The 12,419-nt window shown below is 52.7% G+C and overlaps 1 protein-coding gene across 1 annotated transcript in view; it reads left to right on the plus strand.

Annotated features, from left to right (window-relative positions):
• RALGDS (ral guanine nucleotide dissociation stimulator) overlaps positions 1-12,419 on the plus strand; it is a 59,239-nt gene that overhangs the window by 1,141 nt on the left and 45,679 nt on the right. The gene's annotated exons all lie outside the window — the stretch shown is intronic.

Genomic DNA, 12,419 nt, shown 5'->3' on the forward strand with positions numbered 1-12,419 from the left:
GGTCTGGTCCTCGTTCACCTTGGTCCAGCCCAATAAACAAATTAGCTGTGTTGGGGGCATGTGTGGGAGGCAGGCCCTAGTGCCACACCAGTGTGTGCTGGATGGTGACATGCCCCTTTGGAAAATGGGATTGGCAACCAAAATACTGGAGTTTGGGTCCTGACCCTGCCTAGGGTCAAGAATGAGTTTTCTGTCATTATGGAGTAAGAAGATTGGTCATGCTGGGAGATCCAGGAAATTAAAGGTGTAAGGTTGTCTAGAAAAAGATGTCCAGAGCTCAGCCTCCCAGGTTGGGGAATGCATGTGACGTCCTACAGAATGTTCTGCATTAAGGTCTCAGCTTTAGTCCTCCTGTCGCTTTTTTATGCTTACCCCATTTATAGGTATATTTTACATGGGTAAACTGAGGCATGTAGAGGTATTTGTTCCAAGCCCAGGATCCTGCGTGGGTGGAGACCAGAGGTTTAAAGTCCTGGTTCTGCCTGCTGAAGAGAATGAGCCACTCTGCCTTTTAAGGGGTGCAATCCATTGAGGTCCTGTTGTTTGTGGCTACCACTTAAGAGGAATTTCCAGCTGCACCTGCAGCCACACCCTGCCAGTTCTGAGGGCTGCACAGCTACATTTTTCATGCCTTGTGAATGTTCTTCTCCCTGGTTGCTAAGGGAAAGACCCACACAAACAACTGGTAAAACTGAGTGTTGCAAAGTAAATAAGCTGAGCAAACAAGGAGATTTTTTTTCATCTCCAAGTGCTGCAGGTGTGTTGTTCCAGGTGTTCTGACATGTGAAAGCAAAGGTTCAAGTGCAAGGGTGAATTTCAGCTTTTAAAATGGAAACCTGCTCTTGAGCTGGGTCAGAAGTTGGCTTCCATCCTGAGCTAAGCTTCCGGAGCTGCAGACTCATCCCCTCCCTCCCTTTCTGGCCGTTTGGGCAGGAGTAAGGAGCAGATGGTGGATGAGCAGTCTTGGGCTGGCTGGGGGCAGAGAGTGTGAGTGCAGGCGAGCACGGCTGGAGCTGCATTTGGTTTTGTCTTTCCTTTCATCTGCTCCCAGCATCTGAAGTGGCTCCGGTGGCTCTGAGTTAACTCTTGGTGTTGCTCTGCAGGGGCAGGGGGGTGAGTTGGCAACAAGTGACAGCAAGCAAGGGTCCAGCTGGCAGCAGGGGCTGGGAGGCAGCAGGTGGAGAGATGCAAAGTCCCTCCTCGGCATGGCTCAGCCACTCCATCTGGAGCTCCCACTCACGCCTGAGTCTGTGTGCCTGGGCTGATCAGACATGAGCAGAGGATGCAGCGACTGCTGCAGGCTCCAGAATAAATCTCTGGGATGTTGTAATGATGGATCTGACATCCCCTAGCTCAGTGCAGTGTGTTATCTCTGAGCCAGTTTGCTCAGAGATGGCTCTTTAAGTGAAGAAATAAGGGGCTTTTCAGGACTTCAGTTATTCTGGGCATCTTTGGGGTTGTGGTTTTCATCTCCTCACTCTGTCATTTCCTAAATGCTGCCTGACTGCTGGACCTGATCAGGGCAATCAAGGCTTCTGATAGAGGGTGATCTCCAAAGCAGTCTGCACTATCCATCAAGATGGATTTTGCTCCTGATACCTTTCCCATTGCTGTAGCAACCCATCTGAGGAGGATGGCAGTACGCTTTCCAGGCAGTATGTGCAGGGGAACTGCTTCACCTGCCTCCAAGCTGCCACCACTTGTGGGGCAGGGCTGCTTAACTGGCAACTGCACATGTGTGCTGAGCCTGGAGGGGCAGAGGAGCTGCTGCCAGCTCCCTCAGGCTGACCCTGCTCTCCCAGGTGTCCCCATCACCTGGAGTTTCCCTGGGATATCGGGGTGTTACAGCACACGTGGGGGAGTGCACAGTGTCTAGTGCCAGGATCTGGGATTTCTCTCCAAAGGAGATGCTCAGGATGGTGTGAAGGAGCTGGCCAAGCCTTGGTTAGGGGTTGCTTCCCTCTTCCCCCCTCCCCTTGCCTGGGGAGAGGATGGAAGATGGCTCTCAGCTCCAGGGTGTTGATAGAGAAGGAGGGGTTTTGCCTGCTTTTGCCAAGTAAGCCTGTTCCCTCCTCCATGTCCTTCACACTCTGCAGTCACTAGATGGGCTCCAGGATGTTCTCTGTTCTGCTCTGCCTCTCATCCTGCGCTCCTGTGCTTTCTTTGCAAACCAGAGGCCATCCAGCTGTGGCTGGCTGTCAGGCCAGCTGTGGGGCTGCCTTCCCAGCGCAGCAATGCTGCTGGCTCGGGATGTGCCCAGTGGGACTGCCGGGCTGTGACCCTGCGTGGGCCGGGCAGGGTTGCCCCGAGCCCAGCGGGGCTGTGCAGCAGATGGCACTGTTGTTTTCCCTATGAATTATTGCCATGGGTTCATTGCTCAGCGCTGGGAGGGGTCAGGGTGATGGGAGCGGGGACAGGGCCAGCATCCGGCTCCCTGGGAAAGCCCAGCACGCCAAACTGGGCTGTGCTGTGCCAAGCAGAGCTCGGTGTTCGGGTACTCCTCGCCCAGGAGGAGCCGTGCGTGTGCTGAGTGACATGAGCCAGCTCCATCCTCGGAGATCTCAGCTCCAGCCCCGAAGCCGCCGTGGGAAACCTCAGCAAGGCCGCGTCAATCACTGCGTCCTTCCTATAAAAAGGATTCCCAGATCCCCCGCTCCCTGTCGTGCTTGTCCCCACTGTCACCAGCCAAGCTGTCCCCCAGCACTGGGTGAACAGCAGGGAACGTGTGACCTTTCCATCGGCCGGGGCCGGCGGCGAGAGGTGCCCGTGCCTCTCTCCCGGCCGCCGCATCCGAGCCTCCGGGGGCACTTCAGGAGCTTTTTCCACGTGCCCGGGGCGCTGTGGCTGGGCTGGCACAGCCCTGGCTCTCAGGGGTGGCTGTGGCAGCTGCTGGCAGATGTTCGGGTGCTCCCAAACAAAATCCATCCCGCCTTGTCTGGCGCCGGCTCCCGCAGGACGCACCGGTAGAGCCTGCAGATGTTGACAGGTTTCCCTGCTGGGATCGCCCGAGTCCAGCCCGTGTGACCTGTGGAGGGGTTCACCCATCTGTTTTCCTTGAGGATTTGCGTTTCTAAGTGGCTGGATTTGGTGGGGACCTTTTGGCTCCCAAGGCTGTGCGGGTGTCCCTGTGGATATTCGCTGTCTGCACTGAGATTTCCCGGCGCTGCGCGCCTTGGCCGCGGCTCAAAGGCAAAGTTTGTAGACATCAGCTGATGTCAGAGGCGGCTCGGTGCTGGGGGATCTCAGAGTTTCTGCTCCCTCAAGGCCCTGCAGTGCAGTGGGAGCTCATCCTCTGCGAGGATTTACGGCCCCCTCGGTGCTCCCGGGTTTGCTGCGGCCCTGAGGGTTTCTGTCTCCTGTGCTTGGAGCTGCCAAACCTCACATGATCCCTGGAATAGGTGTAGCTGTAATTCAGTGTCCTTCACCACCCTGCCTGGAGAGAAGTTCCAAGGATGGGAGAAAGGGGAAGCAGGATGAAGGGGCTGGGGAGAAGGAAGGGATGCAGTGGTGCCCTGATGGGTCAGAGAGGGTGGAGAAGCATTTCCTTGGTCTGTCCTGCCCTGTGTGGCATTTGGAGAAAATCAGAAGCTTTAGATGTGGTGGCAGAGCTCTGGGATGTCAGAACATGTGGGATGTCGAGGCATCCCAGATCAGGCCCCACATTTCCCTGTAGAGTCTAGAAGATAAAGGGAAGAGAGAGTATTGTCACAGTACAGCTGGCCTGGGCTGGACAAAGTAAATATCATAACACAAATCCAATTCAGCCAGCCCAGTTCATACCTGAACATGTCCTGGATAAGTTACAGGGGACCCTCAGCCAGCCCCATCCAAGCTGAGAAGAAAACACAGGAATGGCCAAGAAGCTGGGCAGGGAGAGAAATATCAGCCAGTGGCTGTCTAGCCTGAGAAATCTGAATTGGGTATTTAAGTGAGTTCTGAATAATAAACGAGGCTGTTGTTTGTCTCATGAGCACCTGGAGCATGAGTTGTGGATCTCTGTCTGCCCACCCACGGCCAGCACGTTACGTGTGTACCCCACGTGTAAAGACACAGCCTGTCCCATGAGCAGGGAGGAAGAAAGGGACAGAGACTAAAAAGCCTGTCCAAAACAGCAAAAGGCTGGGAAATACAGTGAAAAGCTGGGAGATACAGCGAAAATCTGGGGAAAAAACAGGCAGGAACAGCCTGAGATACAGCAAAAAGCTGGGAAAGAGAGGCGAGAAGAGCCCAAAGCTACAGTGAAAAGCTGAAGTAAGAGGTGGAAAAGCTGTCCAAAAATTACAGCGAGGAGAGCTATCCGCGGTGAAAAATTGCTAAAAATCCAGAATATTTTCTGGACTTATCCCTACAAATAGAAGAAAATACCAGAGCCATGGGGGGCTGGATATCCACTCAACCACCTCCAATTTTGAAGGTGTGGTTGGTTTTTTTACAAGAATTTGGATTAGAATATGACAAAAAAGCATTATTAGCTTTAATAACATGGGCAAAGAACCACGGTTTGGACACAACCGAAGAGGCCGCCTTTGATACGAATATATGGGAACAAACTGGACATTTTATTCTCAAAGCAGCCTGAAAGGGGGACGAAGATTCTATAAAAGTTTTAAAACCTTGGAGATTTATTTTTGACATAATGAAACAGATAAATGCCGAGCTGGAGAGTGGGAACAGAGCTCCAGAGGGGACGGAGAGAGCTTGGAACACCTTTCCATGGGAGGATGGACACCACCAAGCAGCTGCTCTGATCGCTCTCCTCTCACCACAAGTGTTTTATAGCGAGTTGTTTCCCACAGCTCCGCCAAGCCGGAGAGCAGCTAGCTGTGCCCCAGAGGGCAGCGAAGCCGCAGCATGCGATACTCAGCAAAATTGTGAAATTCTGCCTTGCGGCTGGAGCGGCGGAGCTGGGGGCAGCAGTGGGACTCCGAGTCGTGTCGGCACCGCCGCAGCTGAAAGGAGCACAGCGGTGCCGGGAATGTAGCTGCTCCAAGCGGGGCGGCCACGGTGGGTCGGAATATCCCGCTACTTCCCCGGGCCCGCGGCCGTGCCGCCCCCCCGGGCCGCCTCAGGGACCGGCCCTCAGCCAGCGGAGCCGCCCACACCCCTCGGCGCCATGGGAACGGCCGGCCCCCCCCTGCCCAGAGCTGAATGGTTCAGCCCAGAGGCCACGCCCATGGCCCCGCCTCTTCTGGCCACGCCTCCCTGTCCCGTCTGTGGGGCGGGGCCTGATGTGACGTCACGTCCGGAGCCATTCCCGGAAGTACAACAGGAGCAGAGAGCAGCATGGCGGCACCGAACCCTGACCCCGGGACAACACCCAGCACGGCTCCAGCTTCGATACAGCTACAAACACAGCATTCACAGTGTTCACAAACAACCACACAGCAGGAGGAAACACAAGATCGCCACAGTGAGAACCAGAGTCTACACCTGACAGCAGCGCCAGCACCACTCCTGTCTAACATAATCCATCTAACACCATCCCAAAATGTGTGAGCTTCAGACGACAAACCATGGTGAAAAATGCAAACTGGTCTAACTCACAGGCATTCGAACTTGAAACCAAACCTTTTATATATATATATATGCACGAGAGCTTCTAATCTGTATTGCAGTGTTTATTACCATTGTTAATTTGCATCCTACAAGAATTATTAGAGGCTACCACAGTGGTCCCTCAAAAAGGAGAAATTTGGTACCAGCTCAGAATTAGTACCTTTATTTGACTTCCTAAAAGGTGATCCAGAGTTAACTTCCCCTAGAAAATTAACCCCAGAGGCAAAAGCTGCTCTGGAAAGAGCGGAGCAAGCTGTCACAGACAGACAGGTCCACCGGGTACACCCAGAGGTTTGTGTCACTGTGTTTGTTCTCATTGTAAATCTGCACCCTGCTGCTGTTGCAGGGCAGTGGAACACTCACTGGCCTGATCCTTTACACATCCTAGAGTGGATGTTTTTACCTCATCAGCCAAAAAAGACAGCGCTCACAGTATTTGAGCACAATTAACCATCAAATGTCATCACAGGTGTTTACAGCTGAATGCAGGAGATCCTTCACAAATTATTACACCAATGACACAATAACACTTTGAATGGTGTTTTGCTAACAGTACAGCCCTGCAAAGTGCTCTGCAAAATTTCCCAGGACAAATCACTTACCATTTACCAAGCCATAGATTGTTAAAATGGAGAAACCACATTATCTCTCAAAACTCTGAGCAGCAGAACACCCTTAAAAGGTGTTACAGTGTTCACAGATGGCTCTGGGAAAACAGGAAAAGCCATAGTAACATGGAAAGAGTGACAAATGTTGGAAAGTTATCAGAAAGGATCTCCCCAGTTGCTAGAATTGCATGCTGTAGCTATGGCTTTCCAACGTTTTCCCCACATCCCTCTAAATATAATAACTGACTCTGCATCACACAGAGATTAAACCAAGCACTGTTAAAGGAAATTGATAATGCACAATTATTCAATCTGCTAAAAACACTATGCCAAAACACCCAAGCCAGAACCCACCCTTATTCTACCTTCCACATCAGGAGTCACACAAATCTACCAGGTTTCATCACAGAGGGCAATGCCAGAGCAGATATGCTAGATTGCCTGGGCAGCACCACAGCCAGACACCCTGGCACAAGCAAAATCATCACAGAATTCCTTCCATCGGGGTGTTTGAGCCTTACAATGGCAATTCCAGCTGACAAACACAGAGTTAATATTGTTAGCACCTGTGCTGGCTGCCAGGGCCACACTGCACCACTGCAGATGGGGGTAAACCCTCGGGGACTGCGTGCCTGACAAATCTGGCAGACCCATGTCACACACGTGCCTGAATTTGGACGTTTAAAATTTGTTTAAAATATGTACATTTATCCATTGATACCTTCTCCTCAGCAATATGGGCTACAGTGCACACAGGAGAAAAGGGTCAGGATGCCATTGCACACTTCCAGTCAGCCTTTGCTGTTTTGGGCATCCCTCATTCTACCAGAACAGACAATGGCCCTGCATGCCTCTCACAGAAAACAAGACATTTCCTACAGCTCTGGGGTGTAGCACACCACACTGGGATTCCTCAAATAGCAGTGGGATGAGGCATTGTGCAAAGAGCACATGGCACTTTAAAATGTATTATTGAAAATAAAAAGGAGGAATGTCTGGTGAGACCCCACAGAGCAAGGTAGCCAAGGCTATTTACACACTAAATCATTTAACAGTATCAGAAAAGTCCCAGAACCAGTCATTTTAAATCACTTTCTATCATTACAATCTCCTGGAGATAAACAGTTGTGTAAACCCAAGGTAATGGTGAAAGACCTCACTAATTATTGGGGAGGCCCGTGGAGCCTCATTACCTGGGGAAGGGGCTATGCCTGTGTTTCCATGGACACAGGAACACACTGGTACCTGCCAGATGTGTGTATCCTGCTCCACACCCTGCCTGGGACCACAAGCAACACCCTCCTGACAGCACCTCAGTGGATGTGATGGAACAAAATGAAGAAGAGTAACTAGAAAAACGTATTCACCTATCCCCTTGAAAAGTCAGAGACTCTTGAAAAGAACAGTTCATTTAAAAACTGTTTGTTTACTAATTCTTTTTCTGCTAAATTGGTTTTTTCTCACCGTTCTAAATGTTGAATTTTTGTGTCTTGTTTGTAGAGTTAAGGTATGAACTCAGTTCTAAATAGTTTCTTGTTTTTAATGTTAAGCTGTAACTTGTAACCATAAGTAGTTAACCTGTGGCATGTTAGCTTGAAGGATTTTGATCTTACCTGTGAGCTCCTTGAAGTGACTGTTGCAAACTCAATTTAGTACACAAAGCACTGTTGCTGGCTGAGGAGAACTAGGTTTGTCAAATTAATTGGAAAACTTCGTTCAAATTGAACCCCCGCTGTCCCTGTTACTTTGTCTGCAAAGGGCCCTTGCAGATCGGATAACAGAGAGCATTTTATATTTTTTAATTTAATCAAAAAGGTTGAATTGTCACAGTATTGTCACAGTACAGCTGGCCTGGGCTGGACAAAGTAAATATCATAACACAAATCCAATTCAGCCAGCCCAGTTCATACCTGAACATGTCCTGGATAAGTTACAGGGGACCCTCAGCCAGCCCCATCCAAGCTGAGAAGAAAACACAGGAATGGCCAGGAAGCTGGGCAGGGAGAGAAATATCAGCCAGTGGCTGTCTAGCCTGAGAAATCTGAATTGGGTATTTGAGTTCTGAATAATAAACGAGGCTGTTGTTTGTCTCATGAGCACCTGGAGCACGAGTTGTGGATCTCTGTCTGCCCACCCACGGCCAGCACGTTACAGAGGATGAGTGAGAGCTGTGGTGCAGACACTGCTGTGGGCTGGCCAGTGCTGTTGGAGGGATGGATGGAGAAGCACTCCAGGCATCCTGGAGGGGATGTGCAGGTTGCTGGCATAGCCTGGGGGTGATGCTGTGCCCAGGATTCGAGATGTGCCCGTGTGAACTGCTCTGGTGTGGGCTGGTAACACCCTGCGAGCCGAGCCTGCCTCATGGGGTTCTCAGGACATCCGCTGTCCCTTTTTATCTTCCTTCTTCCGTGCAGTCCCGCTCTGTTTCCCACTCCCCTGCCATAAACACCCTGCCTGGGCTGCTGGCAGGAAGCAAACCCCACAAGACTCTGAAGGAGCTCGGCCGGCTCCTTGCGCTCGGCACGGAACGGGGAGGTCGAGGTCATCCCTCAGCGCAGCCAGGAGGTCCCTTTGGAATCTCCAGCAGCTGCCCTGCCCTGCTCTTGTGGCCCCGCTGGCTCCATCCCACAGCGGATTTCCCACCCAGCGTTTCCTGCCTGTCCCTTTCAGAGGTGTCTCACACAAACACAGCTCTTCACCTCCCCAGGGACAGGAATAACAGCAGCGGGCAGTCAGGGTGGTGTGGAAAAGTCCAGGGCAGGCAGGAGCACCCTGGGCTTGGGGATTGCTGCATGTCCTGAATTACAGCAGGATTGCAGCCATTATTCCTGAGTTACAAGGAACCTTGGCTGCTCTCAGCCCCTCTCCAAGGAGATGGGGCAGCCCTGGCAGCAGAGCCATTGGTGGAATCTGCTGGGAGGGGATGGAGGAGGCTGCCCACAGTGGTGATTGTAGTCGAGGTGTGCAAAAATGTTTGCTGTACAGGCCCAGAAAGGTGTTCTGCCCCAACTGTGGGGTGTCTGTGGGTGCACACTGGGAGAGGGCAGCTGGCCCAGAGCAGCTGCAGGATGCAGCAGGATACAGAGCAGGAGCAGCTGAGGGATGGGGTTGAGCTCTGCCTGTGTAGAGCAGGGCTGGGTGTCCTTTCTTTTTCGTGATCATCATTATCATAATTATTGTTATTACCATATTTCAACAGTTAAGCTGTTCTTATCTCAGCCCATAAGATTTTTATCCTGGGAAAAGTCCCACATTTTCTGCCCCATGACCAGTGGGCCAAAGGGAGCGTAAGTCTTCCCCTCACACAAACGAGGGCTTGTGGATGTTTAAGGGCCCTGTTTTTCTTGGCAGAGGTTGAAAGTCCCAGCAGGCTTCAAACCCTCCCGTTCAGCATTTCCATGGTGACAGGAAGGCTCTTCTGGTGGCTGTGCCGTCCTCGGTGCCACCGAAATAGCGAGGCTGCTGCAAGCACTGTGCCATGGTGGTGGGGTTTGGAAGGCAGAGCCTGTGTCCAGTGCTGGGCTGGACACTCCCCTTCCCCAGTGCTCATGGAGGGCAGCTGTGTTTGCCCCACTGGGATAAGCCCAAAAGGAGGAAGGGGTTGTTTAGGAGACCGTGCCCAGCCTCCTGTGCCGTCCCTGTGCGTGTGGCACTGCTGGTGGTGCTGTGGCATCACGTCCCCTGACAAAGACCCCAGCCTGTGCAGAGGCATCCACAAGCCATGAGGGAAAACAGCAGCCCCGGCACTTTGCGATGCTGTGTGAATAGCTAAAGGCAGAGGAAGGGGAGATGGCTGATAAATGCTCCCACAGCCAGGGGAAGGTGCGTTTCTGCTGCTGGAAAGGCGTTTGTGACCCTCCTCCTCAGGCTGCTGATATCCCCCCCTGCCTTTGGAGGGGTCCTGCAGGGATTCCAGCTGGATGAGGCATCAGCCAGACATCCATCCCTGTTCTGTGCGGTGGTGCAGCCCCTGATGTGGCACTTGGAGGGAGGTGTGGCTGCAGGACCCGCAGCTGCTCCAGTCCCTGTCCCTGTGTGTGGCTCAGCAGCGTTTCCCTGCAGCTCAGAGGGGCCTGGGAGCTTCTCCCTCTCTCATGGAAATGCAGCACAGCTCTGGGTACCTGGGACTGTCTTGGAAATTGGGATTTTACATCTCCTGTGTGCTCGATTTATGGCTTTTCCTCCCCACCCAGCTGTCACTGGCTAACTGGGGAGGAGGGCTGCGTTCTTGAAACGTTTTAAAAATACGATGAAATATATCCTTTCTCCTTAGAAAGCAGCAAGGAGATTCCCATTCTCCCATGGAATGTTTATACATTTTGCCCCAAGCTGTGTGTCTTTTGCTGTCAAACACACATAAGTAGGACCAGGTGCAGTGGTATTTGTCAGTATTTCAGGGGCCAGCTCCTGTGAATTTGCTTATGTGGGCACCATGTCCCTCTACAAGGTCTCCTGGCTTAGTGACCTGCAGCCAGAGCCTGTGTTTAGTGTGGAATCCAAATTTTCCCTGTGCTGGCCACCACTGACCCCTCCTTGGCTGCTGTGGGTGTCACAGCCCTGCTTTTTGGGGCATTTACCGAGCATTTACTGGGGCTGGGTGCTGCACTGAGTGGCTGTGACTGCTTATAAAAAGTCCCCTTTGCATTCTTCCCAGTGCTGCTTGAAAGGGTGTTTAGTTAATAGGATTATAAAGCTTTCCTGTCGTCAGGCAACTGAAATTAATGGTGGGCCCCTGGGAATGAGCCTCATGGGATTTACAGCACGGCCACCGCACGGATGCTGCTGCAGGGAGGATGTGCTGCCCCCTCCGTGGTGTTCCCCATGCTGCTGGGGCCTCCTGGAAAAAAGGAAAAAAAAAGATGTAAAGCTATTGGAAAGTGTCCAAAGAAAACGGTAAAGGGTCTAGTGGGGCCATGGGAGGAGTGGTTGAAGTCGCTTGGCTTTTGGCTGGAGAAAAGGAGATGGGGGAGACACTGAGCTCTGCACTTTCCTCACGAGGGACAGTGCAGGGGCAGCTCTGATCTCTCTTCTCTGGAGTGGCAGCACCCGAGGGAACAGGGGGTTAGGGTATTTATCAGGAATAAGTTCTTCCAAGACTCCCCAGGGAATGGGCACAGCCCCAGAGCTGCCAGAGCTCCAGGAACGTTTGGACAATGTTCTCAGAGATGCACAAGGTAGGGTTGTTGGGGTGTCCTAGGCAGGGCCAGGAGTTTAATTTGATGATCTTTGTGGGTCCCTTCCAATTTGGGATGGTTTGTGATTCTCTGAAATGCAGAGGCTGCTCTCAACCAACTTGTGCCGGCCGTGTGTCTCAGGGGCTGCAAGGATCCTGGCTGGAGCGGCGCCTGGGCTCCCACAGGCAGTCAGGATACTGATGCAGCTCCACGGTGCTGGCTGGCTGTCCCAAAGTGTTGGATGTTCCCCAGCTTCTGTGTCTGCTGCTGGGCTGGTGCACAGAACCCAGGAATTTTCCCTTTCTCCAGTCAAAAATGATGGTTTGGCCCGAAAGCTGAGAGCAGGTGCTGCACTGCAGTGCCTGGGGAGCTTTTGCCCTCTTCTCTGCTGTCAGCAAAGATCTGGAGACAGCAGGTTGGCAGGATGGGCTCAGGAATTTGTGTAATGCAAAGGGAGCTCACAACTGCTGTCCCCAACATGCAGCAGGCTCCCAGCCCCTCCCTGCTGGGCTGCACATCTGCACTGCACAGGGGCCAAGCCTGGAAAAGCCCAGGTCCGGCCACAGCCCTTGGGAGGTCAGGGAGGAGGCTCTGTGCTCTCTGGACTGTCTCCACCAGAGCTGACAGCCCCGGGGTCTGCTCAGTCACACCCCCTGTGCTCCTGCAGGGGATTCCAGGCTGGAATGCCTCTCCCTGTCTGGCCCCGGTCTGTGCCTCCCAGGAGAGCTCTGCACAAAGCAGCCAAGAAAGCCTTCCCTTGTCAGAGTGGGAGGGTGGGGAGCAGCTGAATGGGAGCCCTGAGAGAAACTTCCAGAAAAATCAACCTGCTTCAGGAATCTGGCCGTGCAAAAAGTGTTTCCCATCCCCTTGGCTGTTAGAGAGGGAACTGCACGTGGTGGAGACTTCTTTAATTCCTGGAGGCTGCAAAACAGGCGTGAAGAGGGAGGACTGGGAGAGCCTTTGGCTCAGGATGTAGGGCTGGAAACCTGCAGGGCTGCCAAAGCTGTGTCTCTTATCTCTGGAGCCGGGGGTTTGCTGCCTGCCAGGGAGCAGTGGTGTGGATCTGCAGATAACACCTTGG

This window comes from Pseudopodoces humilis, chromosome 22 (assembly GCF_049639895.1).
Source record: "Pseudopodoces humilis isolate 2021_Gansu_Grassland_sample_001 chromosome 22, ASM4963989v1, whole genome shotgun sequence".
In the NCBI taxonomy this organism is placed as follows: Eukaryota; Metazoa; Chordata; class Aves; order Passeriformes; family Paridae; genus Pseudopodoces; species Pseudopodoces humilis.